Genomic DNA, 17,500 nt, shown 5'->3' on the forward strand with positions numbered 1-17,500 from the left:
GCCTCGAAGGCCCAGGTATTGATGGAGGTCAGGGAGCAGCTCCCTAGGCCGGAGAGGATGCGCACACACCTCGGAAGTGCAACCCCAACAAATTTTGCCTCTACCACCGTGACCATGGCCACGACACAGAGGAATGCATCCAGCTCCAGGATGAGATTGAGGAGCTCATTCGACGAGGTCGACTCGACAGGTTCATCCACCGCAGGCCTGAGGGTAGAGGAGACCGGCCGAGAGCCCTTCCGCAGCCTGAACCGCCAAGAAGGGAGGAGCAACCCGAGGATCGGCCTCCCATCGGGACATCGACTCCATCACCGGAGGCCTCAAGGAGGAGCGGGCCACCCGCGATCGTGGAGCTCGAAAACCTGTAAATGTATCACTTACGATTTCACCTTGAATCTAAATTTCTTTCTACTTAACGTACTCTTCCCATCTGGCGTGAATTATTATGACTGGATATGACCCCTCCAAAAACAAAGTTATGTTAGGAATGGGAGAGAACCCCGCCCAAGCATACCCGAAATGAAAGTCCGACTATCTCAAAATCGGATGGGGGGAGAGGCCTGACAACGCCCTGATGTGCCCACAGCCATGTCAGGAACAGGAGGAGAACCACGTCCTGACATGAGCAAAGTCAAAGGCCCTGTTCTTTTAGACCGGATGGGGGAGAGGCCTTACAACGCCCTAATGTGCCCCCACAGCCATGTCAGGAACAGGAGGAGAACCTCGTCCTGACATGAGCAAAGTCAAAGGCCCGGTTCTTTTAGACCGGATGGGGGGAGAGGCCTTACAACGCCCTAATGTGCCCCCACAGCCATATCAGGAACAGGAGGAGAACCTCATCTTGACATGAGCAAAGTCGAAGGCCCGGTTCTTTTAGACCGGATGGGGGGAGAGGCCTTACAACGCCCTAATGTGCCCCCACAGCCATGTCAGGAACAGGAGGAGAACCTCATCCTGAATGAGCTAAGTCGAAGGCCGGTTCTTTTAGACCGGATGGAGGGAGAGGCCTTACAGTGCCCTAACGCGCCCCCACAGCCAAGCCGGGAATGGGAGGAGAACCTCGCCCCAGCTCGAGCAAAGTGGAAGGCCCGGACTCCTACGGGAGCCAGGTTTCGTCCACGACGCCAAGGAAGGCTTCACCCGGACTCCTACGGGAGTCGGGTTCCGTCCACGATGCCAAGGAAGACTTCACCCGGACTCCTACGGGAGCCGGGTTCCGTCTGGATGCCAAGGAAGACTTCACCCGGACTCCTACGGGAGCCAGGTTCCATCCACGATGCCAAGGAAGACTTCACCCGGACTCCTACGGAGCCGGGTTCCGTCCGCGACGCCAAGGAAGGCTTCACCCGGACTCCTACGGGAGTCGGGTTCCGTCCGCGATGCCAAGGAAGACTTCACCCGGACTCCTACGGGAGCCGGGTTCCGTCCACGACGCCAAGGAAGACTCCACCCGGGCTCCTACGGGAGTCGGGCTCCATCCACGATGCCAAGGAAGATTCCACCCGGACTCCTACGGGAATCGGGTTCCACCCACGACATCTGCAGCAAGAGCTGGTGGTGGCGAAGCCCGGCCGCCCAACAAGATCGGGTGAAAAGAAAAAGCCCTCATTGGCACCTCCTCGCTCCTATGCAACCCCACGAAAAGTGGGGGAAGGCCTTCACTCTGAGAAGAGGAGGAAAATCAAAAAGGAAGGATGACGAACTACGGCGGAACGGATGAGGGATGAACCACACCAAAAGACCTAAAGGACTTCATCCCAACTGAAACGGAGAGTTCCTACCGAACACCTCCGGCTGCTAAAAGGACTTTCGACACCGGTTAGGAAGACAACGACATCCCCGAAATAATGCAGAGCCCGACGGCCAAGCTCAGGCTCGCGGCCATGTACGACGAGAAGGGCGAGCTAACGCATCGACGATCGAACGCCCCCTAACAACGTCTACATCAGCAAGTCAAACGATAAGAAAAGTTCGGCGGATGGCGATTTAGTGCAACGCGCGGACGAGGTAACACAAAATCCTTTTCATTCCATTTTCGATATACACACTACAAAGCCAGGAAGGCCAAGGAAAGAAAGGCAAAAGATAAAAAAAAGTAAATACATGACAAGACAGAAAGACGAAAAGAGCTCTAAGGAGGCCCTGCTCCCTCCGATCTAGAATTATCTACTCCGTCCCTTAACCAGGACTGCCTCAGATTCTCAATCTCTTCTTCTAGCTCTCCCCTTTTCTGCAGCGCGTCCTGGAGCACCCGACGAAGTTGCTGGCTCTCGGCTTCCGCCTCTCGATGCCTCTTCCTTAAGACCTCGGACTCCACCTCCGCGTTGCGACGGCCCGCCGCTCGAGTGCCAGTTGGATCTTCACTTGTTGCAGCTCGACTGTCTTTTCCCGAGGGAGACAGAAATCCCCTCAACGGTGCCTCTTAGGGCTTGGAGCTCTTCAGAATCTTGGGCGGAAGTAAGCTGTGCCCTGTTAGCCAGCTGCCTCTGGAGACGGACGACTTCGTCGGCCGCCGTCCTGAATCTCCCTTTATATTCTTCCACCTGCCTGCGCCAGCTGGCCCGTTGCACGTCGTGGCTCACCTCGGCGTCCTGAAGCTGCTGTGAAGGTCGGAGACCTTCTGCGACCACCTCTGGTCATCGTCGACCCGGGCCAAGAGCCGGGATGAATTTCCTTCCAGCTGGCCGATCTTCCCTTCGCAGCTGACAGTTCCACCTTGAGGGCGCTGATCCTGGCGGCCTGGGCCCAAATTCGGTCGCTGGCGCTCTTCTTGCATTCCTCGAGTTCCTTTGCGAAGTTCGCCTTCCTCCGGCTATACTCCATGATCCCCTTCACATGGAGACTCCGAAAGTGGGTGGCCTCAGCGGTGGCTTCAGAGTGACCTTCTCTCGATTTGCGGAGCTCGCCTTCCGTCCTCTTCAACTTCTTTGTCAGGTGAAGGACCTCCTTCTTCAGCCGCTGGATCATCGATTTCAGCGGGACCCCCAGGGGCAGGGGGAGCGCTTCTGCAGGGCACTGCCATCAGAAGGCAAAAGCGTCAAAGCACGACTCATTGCAGGAGGAAAAGCAGAGAGAAGGAGGGGGGGAAGGAGAAGCCGTCCGCAACAAGAAATTCAACTTTATTGATTGAATGGTTTTTAAAGACAAACGGAAAAGAAAAATTGCGACGAAATAAAGGTACAAGATCGGAGGTCTCAGACCTCAGGGGCGGGGGGTGGAGAACTCGGCGTCCCCGGTGCGGGGGCTGCGACAGCAGTGGCGGCTGACGAGGGACCGGCCTCGTCTTCAGACTCCTCGCCTAGGAAGCTGAGTTCGAGCTCTGAGAATTTTCTGGCCACCTTCTCTTGGCAGAGCTCGAACCCTTAATGAACGCTTCCTGGCCAAATTGGACATTCAGGTCCCTCATCTCCGCGGAGGCCTTGAATTCCTCCACCGCAAGGGCTCTGGCCTCCGAGACCAGGATCGGAGTTTGCTCGACCAAGTGGGCGACCTCGGCCTCCGCCTTCCTCGCCGATTCCTCCAAGATCTGCCTCTCCTCCTCCCGGGCTTTCTTCTCCCTTTCCAGGGCCTCCTGGAGGTGGCTACTTCGGCCGTCTTTGCTTGGAGGCGAGCAACCTCCGCCTGACAGCGTTCCTCCACCTGGAGGATGTCCCTCCTCGTGCGGCTCACCGCCTCGATATAGGCGAGGAGCTGGTGCCCAATCTGCAAAGACAGCTAGGGAATCAGTACAAAGGCCGAATAGCCATGTAAATGAAGAGTCGCTCACCTCAAGGAAGGACCCCAAAGAATCCCAAGCCCGCTGCTCAGGATCGACGCGGTCGATCCTCTCCACGACGTCAGGCAGAATGCAGCCGTCGATCAGCCGCCTGATCAAGTCCCTATCATTGAAGGGATTCTCCGACCCCTCCTCGGAGCAGAGGGACTCGTCCGAGCAGTTCGGCGGCTACTCACCTACGGGCCACCGATTTCCTTCTTCCCCACGGCGAGCGCCTCCATGGGCGGACCCCGAGATGGGGGCCCCAGTCGGCGGACTCCTCGAGGAGGCCCGGGGAGCCGTTGGCTCGGCATCCGAGGGAATGTCGATGGCCGGGGCCGCCTGGACGGGTGCAGCTAAGCTCGACTCCTCCGCCCTGGCCCTCTTCGCCGATCCGGAGGTCGCTGCGCCCTTTCTCTTGTGGCCCTCAGGCCCCTGGCGAGCGCCCGTGCTTCGGCGTCCATTCCTAAAAAAAAAAAAAAAAAAGGAAAAAAAAGCAAACCAATCAATCAAGAGTCAGAGGAAAAAAAAAAAGAAGAAGAGAGAGAAAAAGAAAAAGAGAGAGAGAAGAGGAGGAAAGAGAAGAAGAGAAGAAAGGCATGAAAAGAGAAGATAAGGTAAAAGATGAATACTCGCTGGATCCTGGGGACTCAGGCCGATGTTGAAAAGAAACTGCTCCCTCAGAAGATTGGGAAGGGAAGGAGCGGAATAAGCTAGAAGCTTCTGGGCGGCCTGGAGGTCGTCCTCCCCCAGGCTGGGAGCCCGGCGGACAGAATCCCTCAGAGAGCCCCAAGGGGGCAGGCCCAGTCTCAGGGTCGGGCAATGGACGAAGAGGTATTTTTCCTTCCAATTGTGGATCGAAGAAGGGGCGCCTTTCAGCAACCCCTTCTTGCCGAACTGAGGAGAGAAGTACCATCAGTCCTTCGTCGAAGGATGGCGCTTGAAGGTATAGAAGTGCCTAAACAAGGAGAGGGACAGTTGGACCTCGACTACATGGCAGAGGGAGAGAAATCCTATCAAAAACCTAAAAGAATTCGGGGCCACGGAAGCCAAGGAGATGTCTAAGAAATGGAAGAGGGCAACGACAAAGGAAGGAAGCGGAAGCTGGAGTCCGGCACAGAATGCTTTCTGGTACAAACAAAAGCGACCGGGAGGGGGAGTGCTGGCCCGGTCAGAAGGGCCTGGCAGCTCCAAGTCGTACTTCGGAGGAACTCCATACTGAACCCTTATCAGAAGGAGTTCCTCCGAGGTCAAGGAACATGGAATGGCGCCCGGTGCGAAAATCGGGCGAAGCCTAGCCCCAGACGCAGGTTCGTCTACAGAGATGGGGACCTGGGGGTTTGAGGCAGAAGAGCTCCCGGAACTGCAGGGAGCAGAAGAGCCAGAAGGCATTTTGAGTAGTTTTGAAGGGGGGCTCTAAAGGTCCCTAAGAAGGTGGACAGAAAGGGAGAACGAGAGGCCACAGAAAACTAACTCGAAGGGACGCAAAAAGAAACAATGACAGAGAAGAGGTCCCTAGGTGGTGGAAAGAAGGTTGAAGGTGCTGGAACTAACCTATATCACCCTGAGGGACCTGAGGGACGAAAACAGGAGACGCCTACGGCTCGAGAAGACGCCCACTAAAACAGGGCTCTCGAAGAGAAGGCAGACGCTGGTAAGAACTCAGGAACAGAGTAGAACGCCTAAAGGTGGGAAGACGGATTTAAATAGACCCTGGGATCCGGCGCCATAATGATCGCGAATCCCCCCAGGCCAGTCCGCATCCGACACGTGTCCCACTCCCTCTGGCAGGCGGCTAAAAGCGGCTGACGGTTGGCAGGGCCATTATTGCACCGTACCTGGGCCAGTGTACCTACGAGAATTTTGAAGAATCCCTTCGTACCGCCCCAATTCGAAAAGACTCCGGCACGCGCGCAATTAATGCCCAAAATATCTGGGGGCGGTAGTGCGCAGGATTTGAGGGGACGACTTCGGCTGTACCCATCTCTCTGTACTTTCTTCGTTCGAAACTCAAACTCGGAAGTACGGGGACTGGTGTTGGGTATAAAATACCCACAGCCGAAGTCCTCAGCAGAATTGACTACAAGACAGCTCCGCCCAGACTCCTACGGGAGCCGGGCTCCATCACCGACATCGACTACATGACAGCTCCGCCCGGACTCCTACGGGAGCCGGGCTCCATCCTCAACATCAACTGCTGGTAAGCCCCGTCCGGACTCCTACGGGAGTCGGACCTCACCTTTGACTTTAATTGCAGGGAGACTCCGCCCGGACTCCTACGGGAGCCGGGCTTCGTCCTCGACTCCAACGACTGCAAACAGACTTCGTCCGGACTCCTACGGGAGCTGGACTCCACCGACAACTTCGACCTCAAGTTGACTCCGCCCGGACTCCCACGGGAGCCGGGCTCCATCCTCAACATCAACTGCTGGTAAGCCCCGTCCGGACTCCTACGGGAGCCGGACCTCACCTTTGACTTTAATTGCAGGGAGACTCCGCCCGGACTCCTACGGGAGCCGGGCTTCGTCCTCGACTCCAACGGCTACAGACAGACTTCGTCCGGACTCCTACGGGAGCCAGACTCCGCCGATAACTTCGACCTCAAGTTGACTCCGCCCGGACTCCAACGGGAGCCGGGCTCCATCCTCAACATCCGCTACGGTAAGCCCCGTCCGGACTCCTACGGGAGCCGGACCTCGCCTTTGACTTTAATTGCAGGAAGACTCCGCCCGGACTCCTACGGGAGCCGGGCTTCATCCTCGACTCCAACAACTACAGATAGACTTCGTCCGGACTCCTACGGGAGCCAGACTCTGACGACAACTTCAACCGCAAGGGGGACTCCGCCCGGACTCCCACAAGAGCCGAGCTCCATCGCTGACTCCGATTGCCGGTAAGATCCGTCCGGACTCCCACGGGAGCCGGACTTTCCACCTGACTTCAGTTGCAGAGGACTCCGCCCGGACTCCTACAGGAGCCGAACTTCGTCATCAGCTCCGACCACTGCCGAGCTTCAGCCGATGGATCTACACTCCCTGACAGGCTGTTTTAACGGCCACGATCCTGCTCCACTTCCTGCGGTGGATTCTGCGCAGCTCCATCACTCCCTGACAGGTCGCAGTAACAGTCGCAGCTCTGCTCCACTTCCTACAATAGATTCCGCACAGCTCCACTACTCCTTGGCAGGCCAACATAACGGCCACGATCCTGCTCCACCTCCTACGACGGATATCACGTGATTCTCCCTTCCGCTGGCAAGTCACGACAACGGACGCTGCTCCACTCCTCGCAACTGATTCCATGTGGCGAGCTACGACAATAGCCACGATTCCGCTCCACTACCCTTCGCAATAAATTTTGCCTGACTATGGGCGGCCCACTACCAGACGGTTACGAACGTCGCTATCAGTCTGTGGCACCCTCCGCCTATAAAAAGGGGAACCCCAGATATGTTATTATCTAAGCTCTCGTCTTTTTATCTAAAAACTCTGCTAAATTCTCCGTTCGAGCGCTCCATTCTTGTTGAGGCAAAGAACTGACTTGAGCGTCGGAGGGTCTTGCCGGAGCAACCCCACCTCCGGTTTAGACTTCCTTTGCAGGTCCCGGCGGCGACCGCGACTTCCCCAACTCCAGCTTCTCCGGTGCAAGCGGATTTTTGCACCAACACATGTACTTATATGGAGCACAATCATCTATAACCTTGATGATTGGCTTTAGGATATATTTTTCAATATTTTGGATATGAAAACTTTAGGTGCTGGATCCATAATCATATGTAGGATCCATTCGTGCTCTAAAATTATTTACAACTTTCGATACCATCTATCGAAGTTGGATCCTATAAATAAGTCACTATTAAACTATGAATGGAGCAACAGATATCTAGCCATAACTGAAAGAAAAATACAAGACCTCAATGTTTATAAATTGATTAAGCCTAAAGACTTAAACTTTAGTCTAAAAGTTCTCCTACTATTTTATACGAATTGATAGCCTCTACCTCTAATTTGAGAAATTACTTTAATCCTTTAGCAAGTACTAGAATCCATACAGACTGTATATAGGTCCGAGGATGGCTCAGTCAACCTATATGCATCTATGGATAGGTTCTCAACCAATTATTTTTCTAAATAATTTTTAGTAGTTAATTTTGCCCTAGATTTCATTTCAGTAGGTGGTGGACCTCCATTGAAAATTTTGATTAGGTCAAATTATTAACATAAACCTACTAAGTATTTCTAACTAATGAATGATTAGGTCCAAGAATGGCTCGATCAACCTAACCATCATTAAATAGTACAATAAAGTCATCATATGATAAATGATAATTCTATCATTCTGAGAGAACACCAAATGGATGGTGCCTGCAATGTCAATCAAAAATAATAGATCCATTATCATTCATCTTAATGAGAGGTTATAATCTAATTATCCTTATAACTAGCTCATTTTATGGATCTAATAATTTAAAGAATTCAAGAATCAGTTTAGAGAAGAGATCAATCGGTAAACCACAATTTTCCCACTGACTTCACTAAGTCATTGAATTAGATTAGGGTCATGCTAGTTAAAATGGCACCTAGATCAGTCACACTAATCAACCTTAATGACATGGATCAACTCGAATCACTTAGCAGTCTAATCAAGACATAATCCACCAAATTGATCAGGCAAGTGTGATCGCTGGGAGGGTCTGCTAAGCTTGCCTTAGATACCATCGAATTGATTAGGTAAGCTGCTTTCAATTAAAAATCATCAGTCAAAATGCCAAACTTACCTTAGATACTAATTGATTAATTAGTTTTGATTTGACCAATCTAATGATTTTGGTTCAACCATTGAGTCATAATCAAGATCTATTTGGTCTAATCAAAGACATAGACTTGACCATCTATAACTATTATATTGGTTCTAGAGAAATCCTGATTTAATCTAATTCAATATTTGGTTAGATTTAATCAATTTCTCTAGTTAGTCCATTAATTCTTTGATTCTAACCTTAGGTCAAATTCAATTAAGAGGACCTGATTTAAGCTAACTCATACCTCCATGTTTTATGCAATGTCATTAGATCTTAAATCACAATTCTAGATCTAATCAATCCTTCACTTAATTCTCAATTAAGATCAGCATCAACATGGGTTTAGGCTTAGGATTGAAATAATTTTATTTTTTTTTATTTTATAAATAATTTACAATAAATATTATGTAAAGATTTTTTATTCTGAAACTGAGTCGACTCAATCAATATTGAGCCGGCTACACAAGGAGACTGGATCAACTCAGTTCAAAACTGGATCGGCTCAGTAATTGTGTGAGCACGATTCAAGGAGTTTCAAATCTGAAAATTCTTACATACCACTAAAATAAAATCAATCATAATATTTTTAGATCATATCTAAAATTTTTATGATTCGAGATTTTATTTTCTCATGATTAAAATAATTTTAATCATATAGATTAGATGCTTTATTTTTCATACAATTTTGTATCACATACAACAAACCTAGAGTTTCAAGATTTAGGATTTTGCATAAAAATATTTTTTTCTTTCATATTCTTCTTCAAGGAATCTAATCACATGGCACCCCTACATACCATAAGAACACCCCATCAAATAAAAAAAAAGGACCTTTAAATTTTTTTTGCTCCTATGACCGGACGGTCAGGTGATCAACCCAATCCAAGTACTTGCTAATCGGATCATCTAATCTAACCACATATCATATATGTTTGAATTTAGATCTAATCTAAATTATATCAGATCTTATTATAGTTTTAGATCACATCTCAATCAGATCATAAACATCACATGCATGATATAAAATTAAATTTTATCAAGGATCAGCACAAACTAGGACAACTTTTTCACTGTAAAGGACAAACCCTATAGCAGGATAACCTTGTATCTGTTTGTGTGATCTATCACTAATTAAATTCAAATCTAAAATATCGCATATCAAATTTAAATAAAATTAAATTTTAGATTTAATATGTACATATAATATGTCATAACAAATCTTACTTTGATACCATTGTTGGTGAACGTAGGCGATTTTATGCATGTATTTTGAAACTTTTTTGAATAAATTACAGTGAAAGATAATTAGATTAATCAAACTAATCTAACATGCATATGATCTAATCATCAAATCAACCTACTCTAGGATCTATGATATGATATGTTGCATATAAAATCTGAAAAATATTGAAGATAAAATCAGCATGCATGCATGTGAGCAATACATCACACTACTTCTAATCTGAGTTCAGAACTTGATACCTTTACGTAGGTCGATGATCATCACTACTGAGAGATATGAAAAAAGAGATCCTTGCTGGTTGCTCACAGTCGCACATGCATTCGACCTTTACAAAAAATTCACTCGAAGTCTCAATCAGATCGATCTTCTCAAGAGTACTAGCTCGCACGAAGACCTTCTCTTGGCTGATCTAGATCCTTTCTTCAAATCTTTGAAATTTTTTAGAGATTAAAGATGAACTTCTGGAGGAGATGAAGAGGTAAAAGAAAGATAGAAAAGAAAATAATTTTTTTCTTATTTTTTCTCTCTTCCCAAACCCTAAGGACTAAAACCCTAAAAACCTGATTTTTATGCACACCCCAAGAGAAAAGGATCCTCCTCTATTTTTTCACACCAAAAACTCATGCCCCAAGACCCTCAACATGTAAAGCACTCTCTCTAATCTCTTACACATTCAAAACAAAAATAAAAACCCCTTTTTATAGGCATGTAAGAAATAAGGGTGAAGAGTCCTAGAGATTATGGACTCTTACAAGATGTCGCTCCTTCTCATGATTCCATGCGAAACCATGCCCAAAAAAATATGGGATGCCCCTTCCCATATTTTCAATAGTAAATTAGTTCTCCAAATAATTTTTTATAAAAAAATCTTCTCAAAATGTCACACATATAAGGAGAAAAAAATAAGTTGGCGACAAGGTCTTAGAGATAATGTCAAACATTATCTATATGGTATCTTATTTCAAATCAGATTTGAATATACCATTTAAAAGTTGATCCTATCCAAATTTAGATGTTTGATAGAAAAGGGAAATAACTCTTTTGCATGAAAAATTCTCACACAAAAACTATTTGTGCATAAGGATATATGGTATCAAAGTGGGTGGCGCATGGGAGAAGAGTCCTATTCCAATAAGGACTCTTAATTTTCTTATTTGAATCCAAATCAAATCACATCTGATTTAGTCCAAATAAAATATATAAAATTTAATCTAATTAGGTTTATAAATTTTTAATTAAATTTTAATCAAATTAAGAATTGATTGAACCAAAGTCCTGATCAAATCAGGGATAATTCTTCCTTAGTGATTAGGTTATCTCATAACCTAATCGGGTCAAACCTAATTGAATCTAATTTAATTAAATTTTATTTAATCTTTTTACTCAATAAAATTGAGTTAATTAGTAATTTAATTATTAATAATTTTTTTTATTAATTCACTAACACTTGATAAATTAATTTATTATAACTTTTGTATAAGGTTTATCATCAATCAAATTGATGATTAAGCCCTTGAATGATTCTTAATCATTGATCAGCCACATGATCAGTCAGAAACTTCTTTTGAGTGTAACCCCATAGGTTCAAACCTAAGCTGATAGTATAAGAATAACTTTCTAAATGAATCGATATAATCATCTAGAACCTATTGGCATATGGTTATCGTATAATTCATCCCTTTGACCCTAATAATCGAGGACGACCTAAGATTTAACTGTCAATCCTAGATAAGTCATCCATATTATATTTTAATCTTTTTTAAATCCATCACATGGATTACTCAGGCTCAAATTTTGCTAAATTGAAATACATTGATACATTAACTCCTACTAATTCGAAGGGGTCAATTCCATCTTGACTCATGCACCAACTTGATAAGTACTTGACTATACCCAGAAATCTTTCATCACTGAATTAGAAACTAAGTTAGTCTGATATCAAAGTATAGTAAGTTACTTGCAAGTCACCATGATGATCTCAAATTGGAGGAACACTTATATCCATACCCTTCATGAGCTACCCTTGATGGCAGAGTGCTCTGCAGTTGATCACGTTCAGTGATGATGTACTCTATATCTCACTTGCATGCCATATCAGTGTCTCCACACCATTTGATTACGAGGACAACCAATGTATATGGCACACAATGATCTATACTTGATATCACTATCGTCCTAGTAATAGTGTGTCGTTTGATCGGAACTAATTTAAGGACTATACAATAAATACTCCTTTATCGATCAAAGTAGTCTTAAGGACTTCATCACAACATAGAAGTTCATTAGAAGATGTAATCTTGTGATGAAAAAAGGCCAAATAATTTTTATTATTGATTAATTTATATATATTTATAATTAGCACAATCATCAAATGATTGACTTTATGATACATTTTCCAACAAGAGGATGCCACATGGCCCCTTTAGGTGTTGGAGTGATAGAGTTCAAAAGGGATTGGACTCTATCCAAGGCTTGGCACACAATATAACAGGCGCTAGCTTATCTTGACAATGGAGGATTCTACAGAGCCCATCTTGAATAAGTTCTTAGCTTTTATGAAAGCTTATCCAGCCCTCTATCAGTATAGAACATATTATAGTGCATGAGATGGCATGATGGGATGTGGAAGAGGAGAGAAACTCAATGCGCGCATGTAAAAATTCTGTTTCTCACGAAGGGATGCGAGATAAGTCCTTCTGCTTTAAGGTAGAAGGAGGCTCATCTCAAATGAATTTTAGGCATTCATTTATATTAGATGAACTCTAAAAAATCTTCTTTTATACGTGATAAAACTAGAGATTATCTGATTTCAAAATGGGATGCCTTCTGCACATTTCCGTGAGTGCACGTATAAGAGAAATGAGTGGATCGGTGTTTTCATTCCAAGAGTTCTTATCTAATATGACTCTTGATTTTGATAAGCAATTTGAAGGGGTGGTTACAACCCACAGTAAGATGCTTCAAGTGCCCCCTCTTTGATTATAAATAGGGAGCAGTAAAAGGGGTGAAGGCACTCTGAAGCATCTGCTTTTCTTGTCTCGTTAAGACAAGAACTTCTCTCCCTCTCTCTCTTTCTTAGTCTTTTAGGACAAGCCTTCCTAGCCTAATCTAAGTCTAATTAGGATTAGGACAAGGCTCTAGACAGTCCTAAAAGGGTTAGCCAAGAAGCCAAGAAGTCAAGAAGAGATTCGAATCAGGTTCAAAAAGTGGTTCGATCAAATCGATCTAGTCTGGGTCAACTTGGATCCGACGATTGGGTTTAGAAGGAGCGATCTTTGAACCAATTCCTATGTGGATTACCATTGGAGGGCAAACACTTAGGTGCCTAGTGGAAGCTCTGCCAAAATTTTTGGATATTAGCAATACAGGTGTTCTTCTATACCTTCCATAATGTTTTGCATATTTAGGTGTATGATAGTCAATTACCAAGGAGATCTCGGGTTAGGGTTTGATAGTTAGGATTTCATTATGAAAAATTTTGAAATCCATATTTCTACTGTGCTCTTCGAACCCTACAGTGGTATCAAAGCCTATCTTGTTTGGTTCAATCATACGCTTGTATGCTGATAATATCTTATTGAAGCATGTTATGATTTATGCAATGTCCATAGTTATGTGATGATTAATTATAGCTGTTGCTATTTAATCATAAATATTTATATCTATTAGTATCATGAATTAGGATGTGCATGAGATCATTAAAGTCCTCATAAAAATCATATTAAGTCATAATGTTGGGAACCAATAGCTAACCAATTCTTGAATCGATTAATCGATTGGTGTCTAAGAAGTGTTTCAAGTACGGTGATTATCTAATTGATTTTGTTGACTGATCTGACCAACTTGTTGATATCTAAAGCAAGCAACGGAGGGACCCCCACCAATCTTAATATTTTTCTAGTCAATTGGGTTAGTCCAAATCTTAAATTTGATTTGCTCAGTATTTATAACACTACTAATGCCTTCCTTCATGCTAAGATGATTATTATTTCAAGAACCATATTAAGCTTGTTGTGCTATCTACAAGGCTTATATGGGGACTGATATAATAATATCTTGGTGTATTAAGAATGCTTATGGTATATTTGATTTTTTATTGCTTTATTATGCTATCCATAAAAGTAATATTATTTTCAAATATGACTGTATGAAAATAAAAGATCTGACTTAACTAAAATATTATAGTTTATTGTACTATCCAAAAGACTATAAATATTTTAGAGGCAGATTATGTTGAGAGTGGCAAGGGAAGGAATGCAATTGGATAGATTTTTTTACTTTTGAACTCACTAAAGTTTGTTATGCTATCCACAAGATTTTTTTGAGAAATAAAGATCTCAACCCTACTAAGTGACTAGTTTAGGATTTCTCATCTATCATAGAAAGGGCTATGGTATATGATAAAATAGTAGAAGTAATAACTAGAATAAAAGACCTCATCTAGTTATACATATCACCATGAGTGGTCTACTTATATAATTATTCTTAATTCATATAGATTAAACTTTGCATTATGGCTTCTTCACTCTCACTATATTGCATCCTTGATACAAATAAGCTGACTGATCCCAATTACGTGGACTGGTTGAGAAACTTATGCATAGTGCTTGTACAAGAAAAGTTATCTTATATTCTGAACACTCCTGATCCTGATCTAGTTGGTGAAGATGCTTTAGAGGAGGAGAAGGCCACATATAAGATGTGGCAAAATGATAGTATGATTGTCAAGTGCATAATTTTGGCCTCTATGAGTAATAAATTATCGAGGCAATATAAGGATATGGATGCATCCTCCATATTGCTCAATTTAAAAGAGCTATATGGAGAACAGAGCCGGACTGCTTGGTATAAATTATCTAAATAGTTGTTTTGAGTTCGAATGACAAGGGTACTCCAATATAAAACCATGTGCTGAAGATGATTGACTTGATCACCAGATTAGGTTAATTAGATTTCAACATGGATGCGAAACTCAATTAAGACCTAATCCTCCATACTACATAATGCCTTTCCTCATAGCTAAGCATGGGTATACTTGTGTGACCGAACGATGACCTCGGATGGCTAAGATAAAAAGTGCTAGATCCCCTCCCTGGCTTAACTTGTCTCTATACTAGATGTAACCCGGGCCATGTGTTTGGCAGGATGGATCGCGTGCCTGCGTGCGGGTGGAAGCATTGCACGAGTGGGATGAAGCCACATGATATGATATCTCGCAAGTCCTAACGGACTCCCTGATAGAATCAGAATCTCGATAACCATGAGGCGGAAGTATCACATAAGGTGACTTATTACAGCATGGTGACATGGCCCTAAAAGGATAGACTACTATGAAGTATACGATGCTGTCTACTTGCATCGTATAATCATAGCATGGGACTAGGATAAACTATTAAGTATACGATGCTATCTACTTGCACCATATATCTTACAATCTAGAATCCAAGAGTGAAAGTACAAAATAGATTTTGATTGAGGAGTTCAGGAAGTCAAGCACACAGATAACACATATACAGAATACACAAGACAAAGGTAAATGACAAAAAGACATACACACAACAAGCACACTGATAGATTACCTAAGTTCAATTTAAAAGGATGAAAATATAAACTAAGATATAAGCTAATGAATAGCTAATATAAGAAAACACAAATAATATAGAAAAATACAAGTATAAACCAGATGTAAGTTATAGCTGCTAAACAGAAAATATAAGCTATTAAGCTACTAACAAAAGTAAACTACAAACTTTGGCCGATTAAACTGAAAATAGTAAAGAACAAATAAATATAAGTGCGGTAAGTAAAACTAAAGAAGATAAATAAGAACAAAGTGAAACAAAGAACAAAACTGAACAGAGCGGAACAAAAAAATGAAACAGTGCTTAAATAAGTAAAGCTTGAATAAAATAAAACTACTTAATATAAAGAGTAAAAGAAATAAGCAAAGGTTTAAATAAAAGTAAAAATATAGTACATTCACTAATCCAATAGCATATAATTTGTTAAAAAATATTCTTAAAGTCAATCATTTGGATGATTATACTCTTTGTAATTATATATGAATTATGAATTAATAAAAATTATTTAGTATTTTTTATCACTAGGTGTACATCTTTTATATATGAACTCACGTGTTGTGATGAATCCTTAGAACTATATGACAATCAATAAAGAGAATTTATCAAATAGTTCTTAAATATGTTCATAACTAAATGATACGTCATTAAAGGATAATGATATTTATCGAATGTAGGTCATTGTGTGTCATATTAGTTGGTTGTTCTCATAACCAAGAAGTATGGAGATACTGGTATAGTATACAGATGAGATGTTAGGATACATCATCACTGAATGAGTGACTCACCTATTGAACACTCTGCTGTCAAGAGTAGCTTGTAAAACATATGAGTATAAATGTCCCTTTGACCTGAGATTATCATAGTGACTTGCAAATAACTCACTATACTTTGGTACCAGACTACTTGCACTTTTAATGCAATGACAGAAGGCTACTGGGAACAGTCAAGTACTTATGAAGTCTGTGTGTGGCTCAAGATAGAATTGATCTCTTCAGATTATGAAAGTTAATGTATCACTATATTTAATTAAATAAACTCTGAGTTTGGATAATCCATGTGATGGATATAAAAGATAGAAATACAATATGGATGACTCTTTCAGGATTGATAGTTAAACCCTAGATTACAATGTGGATGACTCTTTCAGGATTGATAGTTAAATCCTAGATCATCCTTAAGCATTCAGGATCAAAGGAATGAATTATGCGGTAACCATATATGCATTGATTCTTGAATATTCCTTGCATATATTTGATCTATCCAGACATCGAAAACCATTGCTAGATGGTAACTTCGATTAGTATAGAAAATAGTTTCTGCGCTATCGGCTTATGTTCAAACCTATGGAGTCACGCACAAAGTCAGACAATGTAGGAAAGAATTGATCTAAGTCTATAAGTTCAATTTGAAAGTATGTGACTTGATTGAATGAATAGATTAGCTTAATTGAGAATTAAGTTAAGGGTCATACGGGATTAAACAAGTTGACTATGTCTAGCTAACACTGGACATAAGGTTCAGATTTAATTTTGGAGATGATGCTGATCTGATCAATTATCCAAGAGATTTATGAGAGATTGAATTTATGTACTAATTAATTTTAAATTAAATCTAATTTAATTAGACTGAATTGAATTAAAAATCTAAGTTAGACTTAGATCATAATCCAAATTAGATTAGGATTGACAGGTTCTTCGAATCTGGTTCGAATCGAGTTTGAATCAGATCCAATTTGAGACAAATATTATATCATTTGGTTTAGAACCAAAGAGTCCCATATACCTAGGACTCTATCTCATAAGGTGGCAGACCAAAGGAAGGAAGGGGCTGATTTTTTCCACCCCACATTGTGCTCATAGTGAAAGGATTCACGCATGAAGAAAGGGGAAGTCCTTTCTTTCTTACATCTCCTTTCTTAAATGGGTTTCCTTATTGGATAAAGAGTCTTAACTCCCTAAGACTTTGATCAGATTTTTTTGATGTCAAATATAAAAGGGAGGGACCACCTAACCACCAAAAAGAAGAAAAAGATTTTGTGCAACAAAAGATTCAAGTGGTCGTGACATTGGAAGGGTGGTAAGACTAAAAACTAGGAGGGGCTTTCTTCTTAGCGTGGGTTA

Source organism: Elaeis guineensis, chromosome 8 (assembly GCF_000442705.2).
Source record: "Elaeis guineensis isolate ETL-2024a chromosome 8, EG11, whole genome shotgun sequence".
NCBI classification, from domain to species: domain Eukaryota; kingdom Viridiplantae; phylum Streptophyta; class Magnoliopsida; order Arecales; family Arecaceae; genus Elaeis; species Elaeis guineensis.